Source organism: Herpailurus yagouaroundi, unplaced genomic scaffold (genome assembly GCF_014898765.1).
Source record: "Herpailurus yagouaroundi ecotype Mexico unplaced genomic scaffold, PumYag 180, whole genome shotgun sequence".
NCBI lineage: Eukaryota > Metazoa > Chordata > Mammalia > Carnivora > Felidae > Herpailurus > Herpailurus yagouaroundi.
This window is the reverse complement of record NW_024412411.1, coordinates 3,233,613-3,260,758: the sequence shown is the minus strand read 5'-3', so window position 1 is coordinate 3,260,758 and position 27,146 is coordinate 3,233,613. Positions and strand designations below refer to the sequence as shown.

Below are 27,146 nucleotides of genomic sequence, written 5' to 3'. Positions count from 1 at the left end.
TATTTTTGGGACAGAGAGAGACAGAGCATGAACGGGGGAGGGGCAGAGAGAGAGGGAGACACAGAATCGGAAACAGGCTCCAGGCTCTGAGCCATCAGCCCAGAGCCTGACGCGGGGCTCGAACTCGCGGACCGCGAGATCGTGACCTGGCTGAAGTCGGACGCTTAACCAACTGCGCCACCCAGGCGCCCCTACCATTATTTGTTTTAATAGTGGAACTGTTGAGCTCACAGAAAAACCAGACAGGCCTCATCCCGGAGCACCACAGAGGGCAACAGGAAGCCGTGGTAAGCTTTTAGACAGCAAAGAATTGTTGTTGGATTTTGGAAATTTTTTGAAAATAGTCTTATAACTTAAAAAATTAGATGCTCTTTTTTAAACAGTTCAGGCAATAAGAAAATAAGAATTACTTGAAATCTGACACCCTTTCCTCCAAGATAATCACTGATAGTATTTGGGGAACCTCTTTGCTTAAGTCTCACTATGCTTTTATAGACTATCGTCTCAAACTTCACGTAAATTGGACCATTTAAACATGCTGTTCTGTAATCAATGTGTTTCCCTCCAGAATAAATGGTGAATAGCTTTTCGTGTCAATAAATAGATCTACATCATCATTTCAAATAGCTGCTTACTACTGTATTGTTTGTATATACAAATGGACATTTACAATACCCCGATAATCAAAAACCTCAATGTACCTTGTGCATTCATCTTTTTCAAAATGTTTCATTCTCTTTTTAAGGTAAAAAAAATTAAAGTAATGGAGCCCGGTCGAAAAGCAACCTCTTTTCACATTTGCATTTAAGTTGCCAAATCGTCCTCTGATTTGCAGGGAGACCAGGAGGGAGCTGCTGAATTAGCTCTGGTGTGACAGTGGCAACGGGGCTGACGATGAGAGTACAGACTCACAGGTGATCTAACCCATCTAGGCCTATCCTCAGTGGGTTGGCTTATTCCTTCCTTTTTTCCTCTCTTTCACTTCTTTTTCTTAACATGGAGGAAGAAACGAGAACTGCATCTCCCAGCATTTCGCAGGCACCACCCCCTGGGAACTCTAGTACCGCGTCTGAGAAGGGTCCGGAAGGAGGGCGGGAGACTGTGGGAGCATGCTGGGAAGTGTAGTCCAGCAGGGGGCGGCAGCGGGTGTATGTGTGTGTAAAGAGATTGGAGACGTTGCAAACATCGCTACTTTGAGTAAAGAGATTGGAGACGTTGCAAACATCGCTACTTTGAGAAGAGGGCTCGGGGAGACCTAACTTTCCTCACAAATGGTTTCTGAGTTTACAAAGGCCGCTAAGGGATGGTTGACTTTACTCCATTGTCCGTGACCAGGGCGGGCGCGGCCACTCTGCATAGGGCGCGCGGCTGGAGGCGCAGGCCGCGCAGGCCAGGGGCGAGCCGGAGCAGGGCATGCCGGGAATTGTGGTCCCGGCGCGCTGAGGCTGTGGGACGTGTCGCGGCGCCGCGCAGGCTCCTCCTTCCCCGCCCTTCTTAGCGGTCCCCCGCCCCCTCCCTCCGCCTCCTCCTCCTTCGCCCGCAGCCGAGCGTCCCCTCCCCCCACCCGTCGGGCTCTTCGTCGGCTACTGCAGAGGATTCAGAGCCGAATCTGAGGAGGAGGCTCTCGGTCCCTGCGCGCCATCCGCCACCTTACTGGACACAGGCGAGGGAGTGAGAGCGTCGTCGCTGTAGCCTCCAGAGAAGACAAGGGCATCGCCGCCTCCGCCGCCGTTTTCGCCTGCAGCGGCTCGCCGGTGAGGAGACCTCCCCCCCCCTCTCCTGGTCCGCTCTCTAGGAGCCTGGGCCGGTGGTACTTACGGAGAACGAGAGTGGGGGCTGCGGAGCCCCCACGCGGGTTGGGGGAAGGGGGTTGAGATCGCGATGGAACGGCGGGTTGGCAGGGGAGACTTGTCCAGGCGCGGGCTGGGGGTGGGGTGAGGGTGGGACCCAAGCAGGTTCGGGGTGGGGGGGGGCGGCGACGAGGGAAGGGGACTTTTAATAGCGATTGACCCGATATGGGACAGGAGCGTGAGCTTGGGAGGTCGGGGTGGAATTTGGGATGTTTTTGGGCGACATGGATGATGAGACTGGAGTGGGATGGCTTTTAATGGGGGAGGGGACTGAATGAGGGTGATGGATTTGGGGTTGGCTTGGAGCAGTTGACAGCTTGGGATCCAGCCGGGGTGCAAGGTGGGGAGATGATTTCAATAGACAGTGGAATTGTAGGGTTGGATAGGACCCTGGGGGAGGGGTGTTAATTCAGGAGGGTGGAATTTGGGATGGACCTAAGGCAGACTAAAGTAGGTGGTAGGGGCTGGGAGTAAGGGGCTTAGCATGGGTTGAGACCTGAGCTTGAAGTGGGCGTTTGCCCTCTGGGGGTGGTGTAATTTGTGGAGACTTATGGAATAGCGTGGGTTAGGAGAGCAGAGGAGGTAGAATTGGGGGTTTTTCTGGGGAGTGCTTATGGAGGTTGGAATAGGAGCTTGGTGGGGGTGGGACTTTCAATGAGAGGAGTATGATGGTGAGCTGGCAGGAGGAGGGTAAATTAGAAGTTAGGCCCAAAATGGGCAGGCAGAGATTGAAATTGGAGGGGGACACAGGGGATGGGATTTAGGGTGATTTTAGAGCCACTGGAAAAGGCATGGTGGCTCCCTGGGTTGAGTCAGAGGGCTCAGAAGACGCTGCTGGGCTAGACACAGTGAAAGAATAGTGGCAGGTGGTGCACAAGGTTGGGGGATGGTATCTTGAAGAAAATGCCCCTTTCCAAGGTGGTGGAGAGAGTTTTGGAAAAGGAGTGTCTGAGATGAACTGGTAGGACTGGAGGGGTGGTTGCTGATGGTGAGGTGGCAAAGAAGCTATTTAAGGAGTGGGAAACCTGGAGTTGCAGGTGCGGATGGGGCAGGGAGGATGGAGTGGGGCGGTGAGCAGGGCTGGGAAGAAGTGGGTTGGATGATTCTAGAGAGGAAAGATTCTTATGTCCTCCAAGAGACACGAGAGGGTAAGGGGTTGTACTTAAATGGACAGCTTTGGAGGCTGTGGTTAGGGGAGGGACAGTAATCAGAGGGGACTTTGCAGGGGACAGAGAAGGTACATTAAAGACTTTCTTTCCTAGAGGATGTCTTAAGCTGTTAGTTCGATCTTTTTGTTTCATTTGTATTAGTATCATATTCGGAAGTAAATCAACCCGAAAGGTGAAGTTAAGAGGGGCTTCAGTTAAAGTAGAATTAAGGGAGGGGGGGGCGACGGGAGGGTGTTTTCTATTCATTTATCATAAAAAGAAACTTTGAGGAAAAAACCTCCCAAACTAAAGATGGAGAAGATAAATCTGAAATGTGATAGATATCTTTCTATATGATGTCTCTGCCTGCTTCTTCCCACCCTCTCCTTGGTGCATTTGAAAATTAGTCCTGGAATTTGGAATTAAATAGATTTGATGAGTTGAGATATTTAAGGGAGCATTTCTTGCTTGAGAACCCATAAATGAGACTGAAAAATATGAGGCTGAATTTATTTCTTAGGCAAAGTGCATGTATGTAGAAAGAGCTTAGGCCTTTTTTTTTTTTTTTCTCTCCTCTTAAAATTGATTGTCTGAAGACTCCATTTATTGGTGTCCTGGTTTGCAAGGCAATTAGGCCCATCATTGTATTGCAGGCTAATAATCCTGAGATGAATCTTGGCACCACTGCTTTATGTAAACAGAGAAGACAGGAAATACAGAAATGTCATAAATATTCATTGGTGAAATGGTTTGGTATTGATGGAGTTTTTCATTTGATTCTCTTTTGACATTACTTGATAAGATTTAAAATAATTGGACTATATTTCTATAGATTGAATTTTCTTCTAAAGGAATTCAGATGGTCAGAATTCTGTCTGATGTGGCTAGGTAAAGCATATAGAATCATTTTTGTGGTTTTTTTAGGAGTTGGTGTTGATATAGGAACATTGCATTAACTGCAGAAGCAGTGTCTCCATCTATTCATCAGCAATTTTATTTAAAGCTTCATGATATGCTCATTCTTATGGCAGAATAGTGATCCTGGAAGGTAGAGAGGGGTGTGATTGGGGGGAAACAGTTTTAGGGAAACAATTTTCTCCACTTAATTGCATTAACTATGATATGTTAAATAGGAAGTAGCTGTTGATTAGAGCTCAGACTGAGAAAACATGAGGAGGGATGTAAAGAGGATAAAATTGGCATCAACAGGATCAAAATGATTTTTTGTTTGCTTGTTCAAGCTTCAGACTTCGGCTCGTAAACAATCCATTTTCCTTGGCTTTCACAGTTGAGCATGTAAAAATGCCCAATACTTAGAATCTTTTTGTTGTTGTTGTTGTTCCAAAATAGGTAGAATGATGGAAGATTTGACTTATCCTCAGGATTGAAAGTGTTTTGTTATAAGGAAGCTGTATTACAATAAAAACCAGGTTTGAGCAGTTACCTGTAATTCAGTGAGAGTGTAATCTAATGCAAGCATTTCTTCTCATAACTTTGGGGTGCAGACATTGCTTTTGCGGATCTGCAGGCTTGAGCTAGAGGTGAGATATTTATGTTAAAGCTCTAGCTTTTGAAAGCTCAAAATGAAAAGTAATCACCTGGGAGAAGCGTCTTGGTGGATTTTTCCCCCCTCACAGCTGTGGGCACCTGTGCAGTAGAAATGTATATAAAGTGTGTGTTTAATTCTTCTGATATTCTGGTAAGAAGGAGAGAGCAGATGGAAGTATTGATAGGCCCCTCGGTAGAATGAATAGTCTGTGAATTTAGGGGTGCAGAGTCCTGGGTTCAAATCCCCATTCTACCTATTGATAGCTGAGCGATTGATTTCAGTAAAGTCATTAAAAACCTTTCAAACTTAGTGGTAATGGTTGCACAACATTGTGAATGTACGTCTCCTGAATTGCACACTTAAAAATGGTTAAAATAGTAAAAACAAACAAACACTTTTATGTTTGGCAAGGCCATCAAGGGAAACAAATCAGTTCATGTCCTGAAATAACGTTATGCCTTGAAAACACCGTATGTATATGAACTATTTGTTCAATGTTTATTTACTTATTGCCTGCTAAGTGCCAGGGAAATAAAAATGAACAAAAAACAGTTGTGAAGGAGTCTTTCGTTGTTGGGAGAGATAGATGAATTAAATATAGTGAGAGGGGAGCCTGGGTGTCTCAGTCAGTTAATGCCCAACTCCTGGTTTCTACTCAGGTCATGATCTCCTGGTTTGTGGGATTGAGCTCCATGTTGGGCACTGCGTTGACAGCACGGAGTTTGCTTGGGATTCTCTGTCTCCCCTTCTGCCCCTCCCGTTTGTGCTCTCTCTCTCTCTCTAAATAAATAATCTTAAATTGAGAAAAGTGAGGCATAACTTGGTGTGGTGAAAGGTGTGGCTTCTGAATTGAGTCCACCATATACTGCTAGCTGTGTGACCTTGGGCACAATAGTCTTATCTGTAAAGTGGGCATGAGAGAACTAATTTTAATTTCATAGGGTTGTTTTGAGGATTAAACAAAATAATCCATGGAAAGTATTTAACATAGTGGGTTGATTACATAGTACATATTAAAAAACATTAATTGTTGGGGCGCCTGGGTGGCGCAGTCGGTTAAGCGTCCGACTTCAGCCAGGTCACGATCTCGCAGTCCGGGAGTTCGAGCCCCACATCGGGCTCTGGGCTGATGGCTCAGAGCCTGGAGCCTGTTTCCGATTCTGTGTCTCCCTCTCTCTCTGCCCCTCCCCCGTTCATGCTCTGTCTCTCTCTGTCCCAAAAATAAATAAACGTTGAAAAAAAAAATTTAAAAAAACATTAATTGTTGCCATTATTATGAGACAAGAAGGTATTAGAATGTAAATAGCCTTGTGTGTCCTACCATTGAGTTCTTGGTATAATGATGTTCTATAATTTAATAAAGAGGGCTTACTTTGTATTATCATCTCACAGTTTGTCTATTTACATGTTTGTACTGTAGTCTAGGAACTTTAATCAGTAAAGTGCTAAACATATGTTAGCTGTAGCTTCCTCGTCTATAAAATAAGAAGAAAAACTGCTCTGAGGGTTTAAATGAATTGTTTAAGGTCACAGTAAATGGAAAAGTCTGGGTTACAGCCCCCAAATTCTGATTTTCCAACCCTGTTTGTATCTTCTTTTTACATTGCAGAATAAATCGTATGTATAAAGGTGCGTATAATATACATCTTTATTTTAAAGTATGGTAACAAATTGAAGACCTATCTTTTTCCTACTTAGCTGAAAAAGGAAATTTTTAGTACCTTTAAAGCCTTTTGTTATTCCCTGCCTGATTGAATCTCTCTCCTTGTCTATTCCTCATAAGTAACTGCTTTCCTGAATTTTGTGTGGATCGCTTTCTTGTCTTTATAGTTTTAGCAAACAAGTGCATATCTTTAAACAATTTATTTTTTTACTGTTGCAATTTTATGTAAATAGAATCATAGTGTAAGTATTGTCTGGCCATATTCTTATCATTCTTATTTTTTTTCTACCATTAAAATAACATGCATGTGGTAGAAATTGGAAATTACAAAAAGTAAAAGGAAGCGGGGCGCCTGGGTGGCGCAGTTGGTTGAGCGTCCGACTTCAGCCAGGTCACGATCTCACGGTCCGTGAGTTCGAGCCCCGCGTCGGGCTCTGGGCTGATGGCTCAGAGCCTGGAGCCTGTTTCCGATTCTGTGTCTCCCTCTCTCTCTGCCCCTCCCCCGTTCATGCTCTGTCTCTCTCTGTCCCAAAAATAAATAAAAACGTTGAAAAAAAAATTAAAAAAAAAAAAAGTAAAAGGAAGCAAAATTATTGTCTATAATCCCATTATCTGGCTATATTTTTTACTTATATGTATATGTAAGTAAAATTATATGTATACCTCAGTAGATGAGCATGTGTACACACACACAGGGTAGTCTAGATAGCAAGAAGCCAGCTTGCATTTATGGCTGATGAGATTATCCAGATGTGGATCAATCATACTTGGAAATAGGAATGGGAGGGGGTAATAGCAGCCTTTGTGAGCTTTGGAACAGCACTTTCTTAGAGCTTTTTCCTCATTGCTAGCTCTGTATTTATTAGATACTAATTCTTTGTTATACCAACGTAGAACTTCATTTCCTGTTTTGATAGGTCACTTCATTCTTTTCGTCAGAATTTGTGTGTGTCTTTTTGCAGGTAGTCTGCCTAGTACATTGATCCTTTCCTGGTTGTACAGGAGGGTCTGTCATCTGATGTACAGAGAGTACCATGGATAGGAAGTCTTCAGTTATACATATCAGAATTTAACAACCTAGACATCAAGAATTTTTTTGTCTAAGAGATGTGAAATCCAGATTCATTAAAATCTGTTGGAGCTTCAGTTTGCTTGTCTGTAAAATGGGTCTCAAATGAGATAATAAATGTGGAAATACTTTTTAAACTGGAAAGTATTATATAAATGTTAGGGTTTTTACCATCCTAGTTTACAAAATTGAAATCCCCACACAGAGGTAAAAAGCTTGTCATATTTGATTTATTGCTTTTCTGAAGAGTTGCTCTTGGAGGAGGGTTATATGGACAGTTCACAATTTCTCCCTTGAAACTTGAAGATTGTTGGATATAGTGGGACAGAGAATGTGCTAGAGGACTTTCTCCTAGTGAATTTATGAGACTTGGTCCCACAGTAACTGTGCTGGCTAGCTCAAAATGAAACGAGGCTATATTGAAGTAGAGAATGCAGTATACAGTGTTTGCTTTTCATTATTCTGACAAAACTCAGTTTTCCACCTGTAACTTATAACCAAGACAGAGTAGAAGTGAGATAAATGATGTGCACATATGTAAAAGGGTGATAATACTCCATTGTTGATTTGTTGTATGGGTTAAATGAGATAAAAAGGACAAAGAACCTGGAACACTCACTGGCACATATATAATTGGTGCTTAATATGACAGCCGTGACTACTATTATTTTTATTTTACTTATGAATTGTTTAGAGCAAATTTTTCCTGTATGCTGTTCTTTTGTTATGCAGTATTTTTCTGAGCTGTATCTCCTCACACTCATTTTACATTTGGAATAGAAATTTATGTAATATTATCATAAGTAAAGCAAAACAAAGAACATAAATCCACAACTGCAACACATTCCAAGGCCAAAGAGCTAGTAGTCCTGTCTGCTTCAGATAGGTTTAAGACATTTGTTCAACAAATACAGGGCCACTTGGGTGGCTCAGTGTCTGACTCTTGGTTTCGGCTTAGGTCATGATCTCATGGTTCATGGGATGGAGCCTGGCATTTGGCCCTGGGCTGATAAAATGGAGCCTGCTTGGGATCCCCCCCCCCTCCCCCCCCCCCCCTCTCAAAATAAAATAAATAAACTTAAAAAAACCACCAAAATACATATTGAGTGATTATTAGGTGGCGGTGAGGGGGTGCCGTAAGTATGGGCTACAAAAATTAAAATTCCCCGCTCTTAAGGAGTTTAGAGTCGATACATTTGGGAGACAGACATGCCACACATTGCCATAGCATGGTAGGGTAAATGCCACAGTGGGGCATGAACAAGGGGCATGGGGAGGATGGAGGTTGGTGTGGCCTGATCTGCCTAGGGGAACTGGCAAGAGAGATTCTTGGAGGAATTAATGCTTGAGCTGAGACCTAAAAGAGATGTGGATGTGTTGTGGAAGGAGAGCTTAAAAATGGTTCATGATGTCAAAAGCACAGTCTTCCTTGATTGTTCCCTCCCAGTGTTCTTGTAGGCCTTAGTTTCATACCTCTTTTTAAGGCCTTTCTAACATGTATACCTACTGTAAGACCAAATGAACAAATCCCCAAACATACTGTACTGTCTTGCTCCTGTTTTTTTTGATATGCTATGCCTCCTCCTGGAAAGTCCTCTTCTACTGAATTTCTTAATTTTTACTTTGTTCATTAGATAAGGTGTATTAATGAACATGTTTTGTGGTTTTTTTTGTTCTTCCCAGTTGTTCAGCTGGAAGAGATTTTGGAAGCTATGGAAATCAGCTGATATTTAAGATGAAATCTTTATTGTTTCTGCTTTCTCAGTGACTGTTGGTATTCCTTAGGGTTGGCTCCTTGACTTACTGAACTTTCTAAGATTCTTTCCTTAAGTAGTCTTGCCCACTCTATTGGCTTAAACTGTTACCTATATGCTGATGACTCTGAAATATCTCCAGCATGAAGCTCTCTTGTGAGTTCCAGACTTGTAAATCTGACTAGCTACTGGCCATCTACCTACAGATTTTCTACATTTAGATTTTCCTCACATTCAAAAGGTCCAAAACAGAACCCATTTTCCCCATATACTTCTAACCTCTTCCATTCTGTGTCCTCTTCCACACAAAGTTAAAATCATCTCTTCTTGTAGTCTTGTAACAAATGTACTACCATATATCCAGTCATACTGGCTAATGAATATGTGCCGTTAGTCTTTTCTTTCTCTTTTTAAAAATTTTATTTGTTTATAAAAGTTTATTTATTTATTTTGAGAGAGACAGAGACAGTGCGAGTGGGGGAGGGGCAGAGAGAGAGAGAGAGAGAGAGAGAGAGAGAGAGAATGAATCCCAAGCAGGCTCCCTGCTGGCAGCACAGAACCCCATGTGGGGCTTGAACCCATGAAGCCGTGAGATCATGGCTTGAGCCGAAACCAAGAGTTGAACACTTCATTGACTGAGCCACCCAGGTGCCCTTCTTTTTTTCTTTCTTTTTTTGTTTTTTTTTTAATTTTAATTCCAGTATAGTTAATATACAGTGTTACCTTAGTTTCAGGTGTACAGTTCAGTGATTCAAACTATTCTGTATGTTATTCCGTGCTCATGACTGAGCACTTTTTTTTTTTTTTTAATTTTTAATGTTTATTTTTGAGAGAGAGAGAGCGTGAGCAGGGGAAGGGAAGAGAGAGAGGGAGACAGAATCTGAAGCAGGCTCCGGGCTCTGAGCCGTCAGCGCAGAGCCCGACACGGGGCTTGAACTTATGAAACTGTGAGATCATGACCTGAGCTGAAGTTGGATGCTCAACCGACTGAGCCAGCCAGGTGCCCCATGATAAGTGTGCTCTTAATCCTCTTCACCAGTTTTACCCATCCTGCCTCTAACCTCCCCTCTGGTAATTAGCGGTTTGTTCTCTATAGCTAATAGTCTGTTTTTGGTTTGTCTCTTTTGTTTTTCTTTGTTTCGTTTCTTGAATTCCACATATGAGTGAAATCATATGGTATTTGTCTTTCTCTGACTTATTTCACTTAGCATTTATACCCTCTAGATCTGTCCGTGTTGCATATGGCAAGATTTTATTCTTTTTTTATGGCTAATATTCTATCGTGTATATATACCACATCTTCTTTTTTTCAACGTTTATTTATTTTTTTTGGGACAGAGAGAGACAGAGCATGAACGGGGGAGGGGCAGAGAGAGAGGGAGACACAGAATCGGAAACAGGCTCCAGGCTCTGAGCCATCAGCCCAGAGCCTGACGCGGGGCTCAAACTCACGGACCGCGAGATCGTGACCTGGCTGAAGTCGGACGCTTAACCGACTGCGCCACCCAGGCGCCCCTAAACCACATCTTCTTTATCCATTCATCTATCAGTGGACACTTGATAATTTGGCTATTTTACATAATGCTGCAATAAACATAGTGGTGTGTGTATCCTTTTGGGTTAGTGTTTCTGTATTCTTTGGGTAAATACTCAGTAGTGGAATTACTGGATCATATGGTAATTCGGTTTTTAATTTTTTGAAGAACCTCCATACTGTTTTTCACAGAGGTGCACCAGTTTGCATTCCCACCTTTTACTCCACATCCTTGCCAACACTTGTTTCTTGTGTTTTTGATTTAGCCATTCTGATAGATGTGAGTTGATATCTAATTGTGGTTATGATCTGCATTTCCCTGATGATCAGTGATGTCGAGCATCTTTTCAGGTGTCTGTTGGCCATCTCTGTGTCTTCTTTGCAGAATGTTCTGTTTTTTAATTGGATTACTTGGGTTTTTTTTGGTCTTGCATTGTGTAAGTTCTTTATACATTTTGTATAGTGACCCTTTATTAACTGGGTCTTTGGAAATACCCCATTCAGTAGGTTGTCTTTTAGTTTTGTTTCCTCTGCTGTGCAGAAGCTTTTTGTTTTGATGTAGTGCTAATAGTTTATTTTTGCTTTTATTTCCCTTGCCTCAGGAGACATATCTAGAAAAATGTTGCTATGGCTGATGTCAGAGAAAGTTCTACCTGTCCTGTCTTCTAGGACTTTTATGGTTTCAGGTCTTACATTTAAATCTTTAATCCATTTTAAGTTTATTTTTGTGTATGGTGTAAAAAAGTGGTTCAGTTTCATTCTTTAGCATGTAGCTGTCTGGTTTTCCTAATACCATTTGTTGAAGAGACCGTCTTTTTCCCATTGCATATTCTTGTGCCCTTAGTCATTTCTTCTCCCTTATCCTTCATAGCCCCAATTAAATGTTTCTAAATATTTCTGGAATTCATCTCCCCATTCCTACTATTACCGCCTTAGTTCAGACCCTGATCTCACCTGGACAACTGGTTTCTGTATCACCCATCTAGTAAACCTGTCTTACTCAGCAGCTACGACATCTATCCAGTAGGTGTATATGTCCACATTGTTCTCTTGCTTAAATCCCTTTATTGGCTCTAAAGTCTAGGCTCCTTACCATAACTGTTAGGCCTTCTGTGACCTGTGCCTATGTACTTCTGCTTGTAACTCTTCCTATGACTGGGAATACTGAGTAGCATGTAGTTCTTACAGATATCTTGCAATTTCACACCTTTGTTGACGCCGTTTTTCCTTTTATTCATCCCTCTGGGTTGGGTCCATCTCCCCTAAGAAACCTTTCAAAACCTTAAAGGTTGCTGTAAGTGCCCCCAATTTGTTCCCTTGGTCATCCAATACATGCTTATGTCATAATACTCTGTTTTAGGTAAATTGACTGTTTTTGTCTGCTCCTGTAAGTTTTTTGGTGGCAGGGACTGTATCCTAGTCATCTTTATAGTTTTAGTTTTTGGAGGGTACAAGTAGTGAGTGATTAGTTTTTGAACTGAATCTAGTAAGGATAGAGGACAAGCCAGGAGTATGATATTCTAATAAGGAGTAAGATACTATGTTGTTTTTACAATTTTTTTAGAATGGAATTTAGAATTTAATTGGATTGATAAAAGCTTTGGTGATGATGTTGGTGTATAGCTTAAGATTCAGAAGTAGAAGCAGCAAGAGGTTATATTCAGGAGTTGGCAAATGATTTCAATAAAAAATATTTTAGGTTTGCGGGTCACATGCAGTCTCTATAATTTCTTCTTTTCCTTTTCCTCCTGTTCTTCCTTTCCCTCCCCATCTTCTTCCTGAAACTCCTCCTCTTTTCTCCTCTTATGTTTCATTCAATTTTTAAAAAAATGTTTATTTTTGAGAGAGTGCAAGTGGGGTAGGGGCAGAGAGAGGGACAGAGGATCTGAAGCAGGCTCTGTGCTGACAGCATCGAGCCCAGTGTGGGGCTTGAACTCAAGTCAGATGCTCAACCAGCTGAGACACCCAGGTGCCCCATCTTCGTTTCATTCTTAACCCATAGGGTATCAAAAATCAAACTTTAGGTTGTAGAATATTGAAGATAAAAGAGACTAAAGCAAGTTCATATTTCTTATTTTATTTATTATAAAAGTTAGTGTCGTGGGCAATTATGCATATCTTTAGTGTAGAGAACAATTATACAGAATCTTTTTTGTCAAACTGTTACTCTTTTTATCTAAGAGTTTAATGTTTTAATAAATGGACCATTGATCTCTATATGAAGATGCTGTAAGAACGCTTTGGTTTATAAAGCTCCAATACAACTCCCTCTCCTTCCTCCATTTAAGCAGTTATCTGGGTCCTTTTAGAATATGCCTGTTTTCATAATGGTATAGATTGTGCTTTTTCTTAGATATGCACATTTTGAAAGAACTGTGGCTGATATATTTTTTCCAGTAAACTTCAATTCTTGGCTGACTGAGATTATGATCCTGATTTGCCTTGTGATCATGTCCTTCAAGGTTGACAGTTTCTGCTGATGCTCATATTTTCTAGCCTTTGTTTTAGAATTTTTTAACATATCCCAGTTTTCTAATGTGTCATCCTTGTTTTATTTTGAATTTATAGCAAAAATCTCTATAAGTATTGTTACACTGTACTTCTGTAAACAGAATTATACTATTTTATTTGACCTATAGTGCATAGGTGTATCATGTTGCATTATTTTAAGAATGAAGAAATCAAGACTCAAGAGGGTAATTTGTCTCAGGTCTGAGAACTAGTAGGGGATGAGGATAGAAAGACAAAAGGGACCTAATAAGTTGTATATCAGGTAACATGCTGGGTATTTTTTCTCTCTTATATAATTTAATGATCACATTTACCTTGTGTAGGGTATTGTGCCTATTTTACAGAAGAGGAAACTAAAGCAACTGAGGTTTGTAGGGATTAAGTAGCTTGCATTTGGTTACATAGCTGATAAAAGCAGCTTGTATTAAAAACCTGATCTGGGGTGCCTGGGTGGCTCAGTTGGTTAAGCGTTGGACTCTTCATCTTGGCTCAGGTTACGATCTCACAGTTAGTGAGTTTGAGCCCCATATCCGGCTCTGGGCTGATGGCATGGAGCCTGCTTGGGATTCTTTTTCTCCTCTCTGACCTTCTCCTGTTTCTGCATGTGTGTGTGCATGTGTATTCTCTCTCTCAAATAACCTTAAAAAAAAAATCCAGTCCCACATAGATATGTGGCTAGGAAAGGAAGGAATGTTTTAATTGCCTTTTTAGATAATTGTGGATATTCTTTTTTGAATATCAACACCAAAACTTGACAACTGTTAGTTTCTTTTTCTTTAAAAAAAATTTTTTTTAAAATAACCTCTAAGCCTAATGTGGGGCTTGAATTCATGACCCCAAGACCAAGAGTCTCATGCTCTATTGACTGAGCCAACCAAGTGCCTGACAACTCTTAGTTTCATTTTTTAAAGTTTGTTTATTTTGAGAGAGAGGGAGTCATGTGCCAGCAGGGGAAGGGCAGAGAGAGAGGTGAGAGAGAGAATATCAAACAGGTTCCGTGCTGTGCTGTCAGTATGGAGCCTGACTTGGGGCTGGATCTCACGAACTGTAAAATCATGACCTGAGATGAAATCAGGAGTTGGGCACTTAACCAACTGAGCCACCCAGGTGCCCCGACGACTCTTAGTTTCTTAAAGGTCCATTACATTATAGAAAATGAAACTATATCAGTGAGCTTTTTGTATTGTGTTACCTTAAAATCTGTTGGTCTGTTTTGTACTTTGAATGGATCTTCTACCCAGGCATGATTTTGTAGCATCATATATTGGTCATTTGCAAAATATTGGTTTACTGAGTTACATAGATCTTCTAAATGTTGTATTCTATTATGTAATGTCAAAAAATCACATTAGTTAATGTTACCACCAATCTTATCAGTCAATTCTTTTCTATTTTTTGCTTGTAAGCTCAAATTTTAGCAATGGCAACAAATAGTGACAGTTGTTTTCCATGAAGTGAGTCTCACATCATTCATTTTTGAAAAAATGCTGAACATCCAAGTCTGAATAATCATAGTTCATCTGCCAGTTGTTCTTTCAAGTAAAAACGGTGTTTCATGAAAAAAGCTGCTAGTTCAGCTTGAAACTTAATTGCACGAATGCTTTAATGTTTTTCTTTGAGACAATTCTTGTACTTTGGTATGCAGGAGAAGTACTTTATACTTCCAATTTCATCACAGAATATTAAAAAGATGTGCAGTTAATGATTGAGATTAATAAAGTTAATCATTTTTGTGGCTTTATCAAGAGCATTCTTTAGTGAAACTGAAATTGGTTCTCTTTTTTGGCATGGTTATGAAGAATGGAAAGATACTATTACAGTCTGGTGTCACTGCCTTCACTCAATACAGGATGGTATATTTTCATTTATTTGGATGATGATTGTGTTTCTAGGCTTTACTTATTTCTCATCAGAAGAATAGGTGATTTTATTAAACCTTTACTAACAATACTGTTTTGAAAGCTAGCACTAGGGCAACTCGCTGGCTTAGTTGGAAGAATGTATGATTCTTGATCTTGGGGTCCTGAGTTCAAGCCCCATGTGAGGTGTGTAGAGATTACTTAAATAATGTAATACTTAAAAAAAAAAAAAAGCCAGCATGAATGCAGTTGGTTTTTACTTGGTTTAGTAGAACCAAAATACTTTAGAGTTGAACAGTTTCACAGGTTTGTCAGGATGTTAGAAAATCCCTGGGGTTGGTGCTTATTATTCACCACCTTGTGGTGAAGGAAAGGTATGAAATAGCCTTTAGAGAACTGTGCATAACTGTGTATAAAAGTGGTTCTCTAGGTATTTAGTCCTCGTACCCTTAACCTCTGGAGCATTTACAGTAGAAAAAGAAAAAAGATGTAGTTGAAGCCACTGCCAAGTAGTTTTGTTGCATAGTGACTGGTTTTTCACTGTGATTGGGCAGTGGAGAACAGAGGAGGTGGGTTAGACAAGTTGTAGTACTGAGCATCATTTAACCTTTCTGCCAGCACACTTAAACTGCCTGGAGCCTCAGTTCTGAAGGGAGGAGAATGAACATTCATTGTGTGTCTACGTTGTGCTAGTCCTTTATGTTTTTTAATCTTATTTATACTCACAGTTATCCTGTAGGATGGTCACGGTTATTTTATACAAGAGAAAACTTAGGCTGAGAGATGTAGAGTCTGCTCAGACCCACCAGCCGGTAGGTAACTAGGGTGGAATTTAGCCCCAGACTTTTCTGTCTCCATGGCCTATGAGAGCTCTTTCCTACATGCTGTTCTGTCTTCCATGGGCAATGTCTCCGTGATTATTTGTGTATCCTTGATACCTGGAACCTAGTGGAGCTTAGTACATTTTTGTTTAATAAATGAATCTGTGATAAATGAGTGAACCAGTTTTTACAGAGTAGGACATAACCTAGCTCCTCTGGGCTACTGTGTAGATTAGTGCTACAAAGTTTGCACACTAGATTCTCATCACCATTTGCTGTGGGGGAAACGGTCAACCTTCTTAGTGATAAACTATGAAACTATTTAAGTAATTTGGATATTTAGGAATTAAAGAGATCTAATGGGATGAATTTTCGTTACATTGTTAATGATCTCTTCAGAAATACGGTAATACATCTTTTTTGCCCTTGTTTTCCCCCTTATTAGCTATGAGACCTTGGACAAGTTACTTCACTTTTCTGTGCCTCATTTTTTTAATCTTTAAAAGGGGAAGGGCAGTAATAATAGTACATAATTCCTGGATAGTTGTGAGGATTGAATGAAATAATTCATATGAAGAACTTAACACAGTGTTTAGCATATATTAAGAAATGCTAGCCATTATTCATATCTTTCTAGAATGAAGTATGGGATTAAAAACTTTTTTTTAATGTTTATTTTTGAGAGAGAGAGAGTGCGAGTAGGGGAGGGGCAGAGAGAGAGGGACACATAGAATCCGAAGCAGGCTCCAGGCCCTGAGCCGTCACCACAGAAGCCAACGCAGGGCTCAAACCCACAAACTGAGATCGTGACCTGAGCCGAAGTCGGATGCTTAACCAACTGAACCACTCATTGTTTGCCTCTCCTCCCACCTTATATATTTCATCTCTAGTACTAATAAAGTATACATTGTACTGTGTTTGCATTTCTCCAGATGCACCATGCCTCTTGTTTCAATGTCTTTGCACATCCTCCTCTCTGGGCCTGGACATCTTAATTGGTGTAACTCCTACTTGGCCTTTGAGACTCAGCTTAGGAGTTAACCTTTTCTGGAAAACTTTCCTTGGCTTTTCTCAGATTGGGATTGGGTGCCCCATCTCTGGGGTGCCCTGATTGTAATGATCTGTTTATTTATTGCTTATTGATTTCCTCCACTTGCAGGGAGCAGGGATTGTATCTGATCACCCTTTTTCCCAAGGGCCTATTTTTGGCCCTTGAGGAAAAGGGCATCAGTAAGGTCTTGTTGATTGAATCCCTAGTGTCAGGCTAATCTGTTAGCAGCTGTACTTTCCCAACCAGCCACAGTTACTCCATATTGTTCTAGACTGAGTTTTTGTGGAATGGCTTTTCTGTTGTTTTCTGTTGTCCTCCGCCCCCCTCCCCCATGTTACCTCTGCTACACTTCAGTCCACTCTGACGCAGCTTTCATCTATTTTTGCTCATAGTTGGGGTAGTGGAGCTGTATATGCAGTAGACCTGTAGATACTCAGAACTTGATTTGTGACAGATCTTAGAATCTCACTTGGAATGAATGAAGATTATATTGGTAAATGAAGAAGTTTGGACCTCTTGTTTGCTTTTCTGTTGGTTCTATTCTCTACTTCCAAGTTTCTTTTTTTAACTTTTTAAAAAAGTTTATTTTGAGAGAGAGAGAATGTGAGCGAGCACTCATGAGTTGGGAAGGAGGAAGTCATGAGATCGTGATGCTTGATCATGATCAAGAGTTGACACTTAACCGACTGAGCCACCCAGGTGCCCCCTTCTTTTATTAAGTTTTTGGTCAATTTTAACTTTCAGATAACATAGAATGAATGCTATAAAACTAAATTTGATCAGTACTTAACTTGTGCATTTGATTTTTTGACCCTAAATGTTGGATTTGACTTATTAGTTTTGGTGGTAGAGACTTTAGGAAATGTGGGGTTTTTTTGTCTACCCTGTTAAGCACTTAGTGGTCCCTGACAGGTGATTTAAATTACGGCTTCCAAAAAAGGTTTTGCTAGAGTCTTAGTAGCACATAAAAATAATCATTTATGTATGTGTTCACTTAGTTAACATGGATGTCACGCTCTGTGCTAGGTTGGTTCTGATGATACAGAGATGAGTAGGATGTGGTCTCTGTCTCCAAGGAGCTCCTGGGTACAAGGAAGCAGGTATAAACAAATACATTACATTCAGTGTCTCATAGATGCTGTAAAATAACAAGCAGAGAGGGGGGGTGTTAATACCTTTTTCAGGGAAGAGTTCTTGGAGGAGTAAACACATGAGCTTATTTCTGAAAGAAGACTGGGTCTGGTGTGTGGAAGATTCTGGATGTAGAGTCAGAAGACCTAGGTTTGAACTCCAGCTTAGCCACTTACTAGCTCTCTGATTTGGAGAAAGTTGTTTAAGTACTCTGAATTTCAGTTTTTTCCCCTGTAAAATGAGAATAATCACATCCATATCTACTTTTGAAAGTTGCAAGGATTTAATACATGTGAAAGAACTTCACAAATGTTCTATACAAATATTATATCCTGGTTTTTGTTTTTTATTCAATGATAATAGTATTTTGGCAGATTGGAGCATCAATTTTCTTACCTAGTCCAGAAATAAGTAAGAAAAAGACTGCATATATTAGTGTGTCATTTTTGAAGTACTAACACTATTGGCATCATGAATTAGGGCAAAGAGTTTTTTTTTTTTTTTAATTTTTTTTTAACGTTTATTTTTGAGACAGAGAGAGACAGCATGAACGGGGGAGGGGCAGAGAGAGAGGGAGACACAGAATTGGAAGCAGGCTCCAGGCTCTGAGCCATCAGTAGGGCAAAGAGTTTTAAGTCTAGTCCATGAAACTGGGGTTCTGTGATATTATGGAAGATGCCCTTAAGATGTTTAAGGTGTGGTGTCTGAAAAAATATTGAATGTGGTTCTGAATGGCGTGGATGGCAACAAGCCAAAGTGGAAAGAGTTCTATTTCTTGTCAGAAGACTTATGTCTGTGTTACCTTTGGAGTTTATTTAAATTTCAGAATTGCATTTTCCTCATCAGTAAAGCAGAGAAAAATAGTAGTTACTTGCAGACTGAGAATTAGGGATAAATTGAATAAAGTAAACACTAGCCTTAATCAGTTAAAAGTTTAATTTGTAGAATATGTTTTTAAATTTCTTTTTGGGGCTCCTGGGTGGCTCAGTCATTTGAGTGCCTGATTCTTGGTTTCTCCTCAGGTCATGATCTTATGGTTCCCGGGATTGAGCCCTACATCGAGCTCTGTCTCCATTATCAGCATGGGTCCTGCTTGAGATTCTCTCTCTCCCTTTCTTTCTGCCCCTCCTCTGTGTGCTCTCTCTCTCTTTCAAAAATAAATAAACATTAATGGGGCGCCTGGGTGGCGCAGTCGGTTAAGCGTCCGACTTCAGCCAGGTCACGATCTCGCGGTCCGTGAGTTCGAGCCCCGCGTCAGGCTCTGGGCTGATGGCTCAGAGCCTGGAGCCTGTTTCCGATTCTGTGTCTCCCTCTCTCTCTGCCCCTCCCCTGTTCATGCTCTGTCTCTCTCTGTCCCCAAAAAATAAATAAACGTTGAAAAAAAAATTAAAAAAAAAACAAAAAACAAAAAAACAAAAATAAATAAATATTAAAAAAATTTTCCTTTTAATATAATACTTTTTTAGAAAACCTTTAAAGAATAGAGGGGGCTTTCTATCATTTAAAGTATGCTAACACTGGGGCGCCTGGGTGGCGCAGTCGGTTGAGCGTCCGACTTCAGCCAGGTCACGATCTCGCGCTCCGTGAGTTCGAGCCCCGCGTCGGGCTCTGGGCTGATGGCTTGGAGCCTGGAGCCTGTTTCCGATTCTGTGTCTCCCTCTCTCTCTGCCCCTCCCCCGTTCATGCTCTGTGTCTCTGTGTCCCAAAAAAATAAATAAACGTTAAAAAAAAAAATAAAGTATGCTAACACTAATAGTATTTTATTCCTTTTTCAAGTTTATTACCTCAAGTAATTTTTAAGGTTTAAATCCCAGCTCTGGCACTTACTGGCTTTGTGACCTTCAGAGTTACTTAATCTTTCTATAACTTGTTTCATCAGTCTTTGAGATGGAAACATAGTGGTATTTACAGTATACAGGTTTTAGGATTAAATGAGATAATTAGATAAAGTGCTTAGTTTGGTGTTTGGCATATAATAGTTTCAATAAATTATAGTATTGTTATTATTACTTTCATTTTGTAAGTAAGGAACTGGGTGGAGATTAGCAACCTGACTAGATTCACTTGTAAGAACCAGAGATGGGAGTTAGTCCAGGTTGGGTAACGCCAAAGCCTTCACTCTTTATCCTTTTATCAGGCTGTATTTTGTAATTAATATTTTATTTATATAGAAATGTATTATGGAGTGTCGTCGAGTGTTTGGAAAAAACCTGTTACTCTTAAAACTGTTTTTCAGTGATGTTTTTCTAATAGTTTATATAAACTCCAAACTAAATTGGTTAGGGAAAGAATTCCTTGGCCTGACTTCCCTGAGATCAGACACAATTTAAGGGTAGATACTCTGGTTAGTAAAACTTGATCAGTGGTTAATAAAAAGAACAGTGTATTTTTTCCTTCCTAAACACCTTTATTGAGGTAAAATTGACAGTGAATGACAGAAATTTAATACATTCTGCTAAGTTTTGACATATATATACCTGTGAAACCATCATCATAATTCAGATAGTGAATATATCCATCACCTCCCAAAAGTTTCCTGGCACCCTTGTGTAATCCCTTCCTCTTGCTTTCCCTGATCCCCCATCCAAGCACCCGTTGATCTGCTTTCTGTTACTATAGTGTAAACATGGTCTTGAAGTCAGACCCGATCAGGGTTCAGATCCCTCATCTGCCACTGTACTATTTGGTCATCTTTGGAGATGTCATATCATCTCTCAGCCTAGTTTACTCATCTGTAAAACAGGAATTCTATCACCTGTCCAAAGGACCATGAGGAAGCTAGGAATAGTGTGTAGAAAGAGCCTAGCATGGTGCCTGACACACAGCAGCCTTCAGTCACTGGAAGTCAGTATTATCAGCCCAGCTTTCAGTTAGTGGTCCAGAGTACATTTAGGAGTTCAGAGTTCCAAAATGCTTTAATATCACCTTAAATCTTGTTGTCCTTTCCCACTGAATGAGCTTTTAACAGGAACGTTTAGATTTATGTAACTTGAGGCCCTAAAGGGCTTTTGATACTCTGTCCTTCCCTCCTCCATGCCCAGTGTTCCACATATTATTATGAACAGATGTTCTTCATAAATAAGCAAAGAATGCCACAGCAGATTTTTGAGTTCTTGATGCCTGTGTTTAAGTCTGGCATTGTGGTAAGTTGTATGAGCAATGAGCTTGTAGTCAAGAGTTCTGAGTTCTAGTTTCCATGCTGCTTTGGGCAAATCATAAAATCTTTCTGAGCCTCACATATAAAATTTTGTCACATGTAAAGTTGGGAAGGATCATATCACACAAATTTGTTGAGAGGATTAGAGGAGAATTTTGAAAGTGAATTGTATGATGAAGTCTTGGTTCATATGCATTGTCCCATGACTACCTTGTATCGTTAGAACTTTGTAAAAGCCTCAGGTAGCACTTAAATGTGATGTCTTAACACTCCTTTTTTCCAAAAAGTGTATTTTATAAGGTTCTACAGGTAGCACAAAAAAGCAAAAACCAAAGGTTTGAAAGTGCTTAGAATTTAAAGTCGATTTAAAGTCAGAGAACCTTAAGTTCAAATTTTCCATTAGTAGCTTTGTGACCTTGGGCAAGTTATTTAATTTCTCTAAGCTTCAAATTCTCACCTGTCAATAAGGGATATCTAGTCTGCCTCAGAGGGTTGTTGTGAGGATTATAAGTAATGTGTGCAGTGGTTGGCATATAGCAGATACCTTGTGATGCTAGTTCCTTCCGTTTCCAAAATTGGTAGATTTGTGGGGTTTAAGTGAGCTATTACTGAAAGGATTACTTTGCCTTCCTCATTCTCTGCTGCAGTTTGGCTCAGGATAGGTGTTAGCTAGCATCTCAGATTTTTCATTTAAGTATTAAAATGAAGTTTGAAGTTTATGATGCTAGCGGTTATTATAAAGGGATTTTTTTTCTAATAATGGGAGGAGCCAATTCTATACTTTTGTACTTTCTCATTAATTCTCATTGCTGTTGCTGGAGATGCTTTGTGTTGTGGGAGCCAGGGAAACCAGGGGCTATTTTCTTGTTTCTTCTGTTTGTGTTTATTTGGGTTGGAGAATTGTCTAAACGTTTCTTAGTGAAAAAAGTGCATTTGCTTAGTTCAGATTCTTCCTCCTGGGCAAGCCCAGGAATGACCTACTGGGGCAAAAACAAATAGGAAAATATGTGGATAACTGGTGAGTTCTGCTTGTAAAGTTGTCATGGTCTTTGAGTTTGGGGCAGTGGAGAAAAGAGTTGATTCTCTGTTCCCCTCTTCCCCTTCCGAGCGTTTATAGCCCAACACAAAGGGAGCTTTAAGATGGAGGTCTGCATTGTAATTTCCTAGAAATTGCTGCTTCTGGTAACCGCTCATTCAGTTTGCACCTCTTTGCTGCAGTGGATGAAACAATGGGGACAATAAAGCCATTTATCTGATAGCTGTAGCCTCAATGGGATGTTTGTTTTAATAATGGTATAATTTGCAGGGCTCATAAATTGTGATTTTATTCTCATGGAAATAACTGCCCGGTGGTATTTGGATTTTCAGGTCTCCTGTTGTGGATAATTTCACTAACATTCTGGCTGACAATTCCCTTTATTCCAGACTTCGTTTTAGATTGTTCAGGCTGGTTGGGTAATTAGCCCAGTGCAGAGCCAATTTTCTTTAGTTTGGGGCTGGCAGGTGGTTACTAGGTAACTAGAGGATCTTCTGAGCAGGGAAGAAATTCTGCTTAGGGATTCAAGGGAAAAATAGCTGAATTTGATTTTGATTGTCATCTGGGATTTGTTTTTGAAGGTTTTGTGTATTTAATAACAAAATATCTAGATGAAAATAAAAAATTTAAATCATCTGAATGTTTATTTTCCATGCTACCAAACATTCCATTATTTTTGGAAAAATCGTACATTTGAGTTTTTAATTTTCATCTACACGTTTTTGCTGGAAATACATCCACAGAGGGCAAAGGATGATAATAGCTACTGCATGCTAGACATTGCCCCTAGGTGTTTTAAATACATTATCTCTAAATCTTAATTAGAATACTGAGAGGTAGGTATTGTTTCTGTTTCACATATGCAGAAAGTTAAATTCAGAGAAGTAATCAAATTAAGGTATCTCAGCTAATATGTGGCAGGCAGTTTATCAGATTCAAAACTCCTGCAAGGTTTTTAATTGTAGTAGAAGACATTCTGAAGAGACATTAAAGTTTGTATTAAACTCTTAGATATTACAGCGATTGGCTCAGTATTACATGAATTAGTACCTACCATCAGATATACATATGTGATTGTTCTTCCTGTCATCTAATCTTTTTTTAAAAAAATTTTTAATGTTTATTTAATTTTGAAAGAGCTACCGATAGAGACAGAATCCAAAGCAGGCTCCAGGCTCTGAATTGTCAGCACAGAACCTGTTTTAGGGGTTGAAACCATGAACTGCAAGATCATGACCTGAGCCGAAGTCAGATGCTTAATCGACTGGACGCCCATGCGCCCTTCCAATGTTTTTTTTTTTTTTTTAATTTGTTTATTTATTTTGAGAGAGAGTGTGTGTATGTGCACACAAGTGGGGGAGGGGTAGAGAGAGAGAAAGGGAGGGAGAGGATCCCAAGCAGGCTCCATGTTGTCAGCATAGAGTCCAACGTGGGGCTCAATCTCATGAACTGAGATCGTGACCTGAGCTGAAACCAAGAGTCAGACACTCAACAGACTGAGCCACCCAGGCACATCCCTGTCATCTAATCTTGTATTATATAAGTAAGGTACATGGAGTATTTTTTTTTTTTTTAAACGTTTATTTATTTTTGGGACAGAGAGAGACAGAGCATGAACGGGGGAGGGGCAGAGAGAGAGGGAGACACAGAATCGGAAACAGGCTCCAGGCTCTGAGCCATCAGCCCAGAGCCCGACGCGGGGCTCGAACTCACGGAGCGCGAGATCGTGACCTGGCTGAAGTCGGACGCTTAACCGACTGCGCCACCCAGGCGCCCCGGTACATGGAGTATTTTGATTATCTTACCAAAATTAAAGGCCCTCCAAACATACACTGTTTTAAGAATGCTTTAAAAGGTACCAAAGTATATAATAATCTCTGGTTTCAAATAACCTCACACTTGGAGTTTGGGGACTGGGCTTTTAAGTCTTGGCACTACCACTTATTGGGTGATCTTGGATAAAGCTCTTAACCCTCATTGGCTAACCCTTAGCCCTTGGGTAAGGGCTCATTTTGCTCATTTGCAAAATAGGGATATGATACCCATTTACTAGGAATACTGGTGTTAATGTATGTGATAGTGCCCAGTATATGCCTATGACATAGTAGAGGCTAAATAAACATTGGTTTTCTTTCTTTAGACTTAACTCTAGTAGTATCGAACTACTAGAATAATTTGATGTTTCTTTTATCATTGGCCATAAGAGTTATTAAAGGATGGCCAACTTCTAGTGCCACTGTGTTACATTTCTTGTTGAAACTGTTAAATTGACAGAGTTCATTTTTCTCAAGGAACTTGCTGCCCAAACTAGGTAATTTGTTTAAGGGACATACAGACAGCTGGCTCACTATTTATACTCTCTTGGTCCAGAGGGTGAGTGCATATATGGTAAGGGCATTGGATTTGTGATCATACAAACTTGTTGAAGTTCCAGCTTTGCTGCTTACTAGCTGCGTTTCTTAGGACAGCTGACTTTCTCTGGCTATGACTTGGGATAGGGATAATAATAGCTGACCTTCTCATATGTTGTGAGGATCAAATGAGATAATAGATGTGAAAAAGTATTTTAAATTAAAAAATGCTAGGTGAGATAGTAATTATGTGACTTTCATAGGTAGATTAGGTGGGGCTTAGTGAGAATTCACCACCATTTTAAGAGATAAATTTAATTTATTTAATTATTTTTTAAATTTAAATTTTAGTTAACATATAGTGCAATATTGGTTTTAAGAGTAGAATTCAGTGATTCATCACTTACATACAACACCCATTGATCATCACAAATGCCCTCCTTAATACCCATCACCCATCTAGCCCATCTCCCACCCACCTCCCTCCTTCATCCCTCAGTTTGCTCTTTATTGCGGTTTGCTCTTTATTGTTAAGAGTTTAAGAGAAATTTTAAATTTCACTTGAACTGTATAAAGGAAATGTTTTGATGAGTTTTGTGTTAGCTCTTGGGACAATTGAAGAGAAGAGGCCAGAATGAGGTCCTTGGGCAGGAAGTATTGGGTGAATGAATGTAAGAATGGGGTGGGACTAGGAGTACAGCTTATGGCCAGCCAAGAGTATTTAGGGAAGAACTTAGTTATGAGGTTCAGATCTTGGTCTAATCTTGATCCCTAGAGCAAGGAAGAGGGAGGCTCCTTGATTAGAAAATCTTAGAATGCTAGGCATTGTGTGGAGAATCGATTAAAAGAGTAAGGATGGTGGTAACAGCTGTAGCCTCTCTCCTGAGGACACTCAAGTTGAAATCCCAGTTTTATGTCTTCTAGGAATATGTACAGAAGATTTTGTTTCATTTCCAGCTCTCCCTACCTCCCAACAGCTAAGTGTGTCCATGTTTGGGGGGCAAGTTCCAAGTGAATCTTGTGCTTATTACATAAATCAGTTGGTGGCTCTCAGGTGAGCACATTGGCATATTTTCATTTAAAGAGGTGCAGGTGGCTGGCAAGTGGGGGATCTGCTTTCACAGACTAGAAAGCTTAATTTTATGCAGTCATATTCAGGTTATCTCTTCCCTGAAAATTGGTTCTGTTTACAGCATTTCAGTAATGCAGATGATATTTTTCCTAAGTGGAACATCAACCAAAATTTTTAATGTGTTTAATTATTGATGTATCTGAATGCTGCAGTGTGTTGGTTAAAGATTTTTTCATATGAAGAAAGCCTTTTGGCCCTGGATTTTGGTGCTGCACCAGTTTTATTCATTTTTCTTTCAGGGGCATGCCAGTTTTCTTTGCTACAAATGATTGCGTTATGTTGTCTGGAGCATTGCCTTTTTTGTTGGGTATTGGGATAGACTGTTTGTTGTATAGGATAGTTTCAAAGTCTCCATTTTATTTGATGATAACATGTTTAGACTTCTTTCTTCTGTCCTCTTTGTCTGCTAGTATGCAGATGTTGCAGTGATAAGGCAGGAGGTGGATCTCCATAGGCCCCCCAACACTCAGAATCAGTGTGATTTGCTTTATCATATTAACTTCATATATAATAATGTCAACTGATATTTGCATAATTATGTTTGTAGTTTCTGTTATTTAATATTTTCTTTTTACTTACCTGTTTCTTGCACTAAACTGGTAGCTCTTTTCGGGCAGGACCATGTATTTCTTCATCTTGTATTCACTGTGTCCACAGATCTAATGATGATGATGGTAGCTAACACTGTGCTATATGTATGTCAGGCATTGTGCCAAGTGCAATATTTTTTTAATCCTCATTATCCCCATTTTATTGAAGGGAAAACTAAGACTCAAGTAATTTACTCAGTCTCACAACTAACAAAGGGATGCATCTGTGATTAGAAGTCAAGCAGTCTGACTTCAGAGTCTACATACTTAACCCCTGTACTATATCTTCTCAGAAACAGCTTGTAAGGATATATGGGTATATGTAAAATATATTCTCTATCTTATTTGAGCCTTAAAACTCTGTGAAGTGGGTATGATGCTGCATCCATTTTATAGGTAGGGAAAAGTGTAGTGAATCAGTTAATATAGGTCATACATTTGTTGAGTGTCAGAATCTGGACTCCAGATCCCATGTCTCCTGACTCCCAACTCCTATATTTTTTTCCCCTCAATCATTCTGTTGCTGTTGGTTTTAGCTACACATCTGTTTTCTTAGGAATGCACAGTAATCTTTTTAGATAGGGAAAATAGATTCCTTTACCTAGACTCATGGAAGATAAGAGGCAGCCTTAAAAAAAAAAAAAAAATCTTTCTGTGTGCTTTTCTTTTTTAAATCCAAGGAGCAAAATTCCCTGGTAGATAGACTGTTAGAGCTCCTTGACAATTCTGGATAGACATAGACAATTCTGACCTAGACAATTCTGTGTGTGTGTGTGTGTGTGTGTGTGTGTGTGTGTGTGAAAGAGAGAGGAGAGAGCGAGAAAGAGAGACAGAGGGAGGGGAGAGAGAGAGACAGAGAGAGAGAAGGCCTTTGTTTTCCTAGTAGCTGGCACAGAACATATTTTCTGTAAAGGTTGCTGAATGCATGATTGCAAGAGTT

General features: G+C 40.1%; 1 protein-coding gene across 5 annotated transcripts in view; it reads left to right on the top strand.

The window, feature by feature from the left end:
• The first annotated feature begins 263 nt into the window (after window positions 1-263).
• The window catches only part of FAM168A (family with sequence similarity 168 member A), a 192,126-nt gene continuing 165,243 nt past the window's right edge, over window positions 264-27,146 (top strand). The window contains exon 1 of one of the 5 annotated variants that reach the window (XM_040489286.1): window positions 264-287. The gene's annotated coding sequence lies outside the window, so the exon portion shown is untranslated. Of the gene's footprint in view, window positions 288-1,507; window positions 1,755-27,146 lie in introns of those variants that run through there. The other 4 variants (XM_040489289.1, XM_040489285.1, XM_040489287.1 and 1 more) reach the window with 4 other exon arrangements.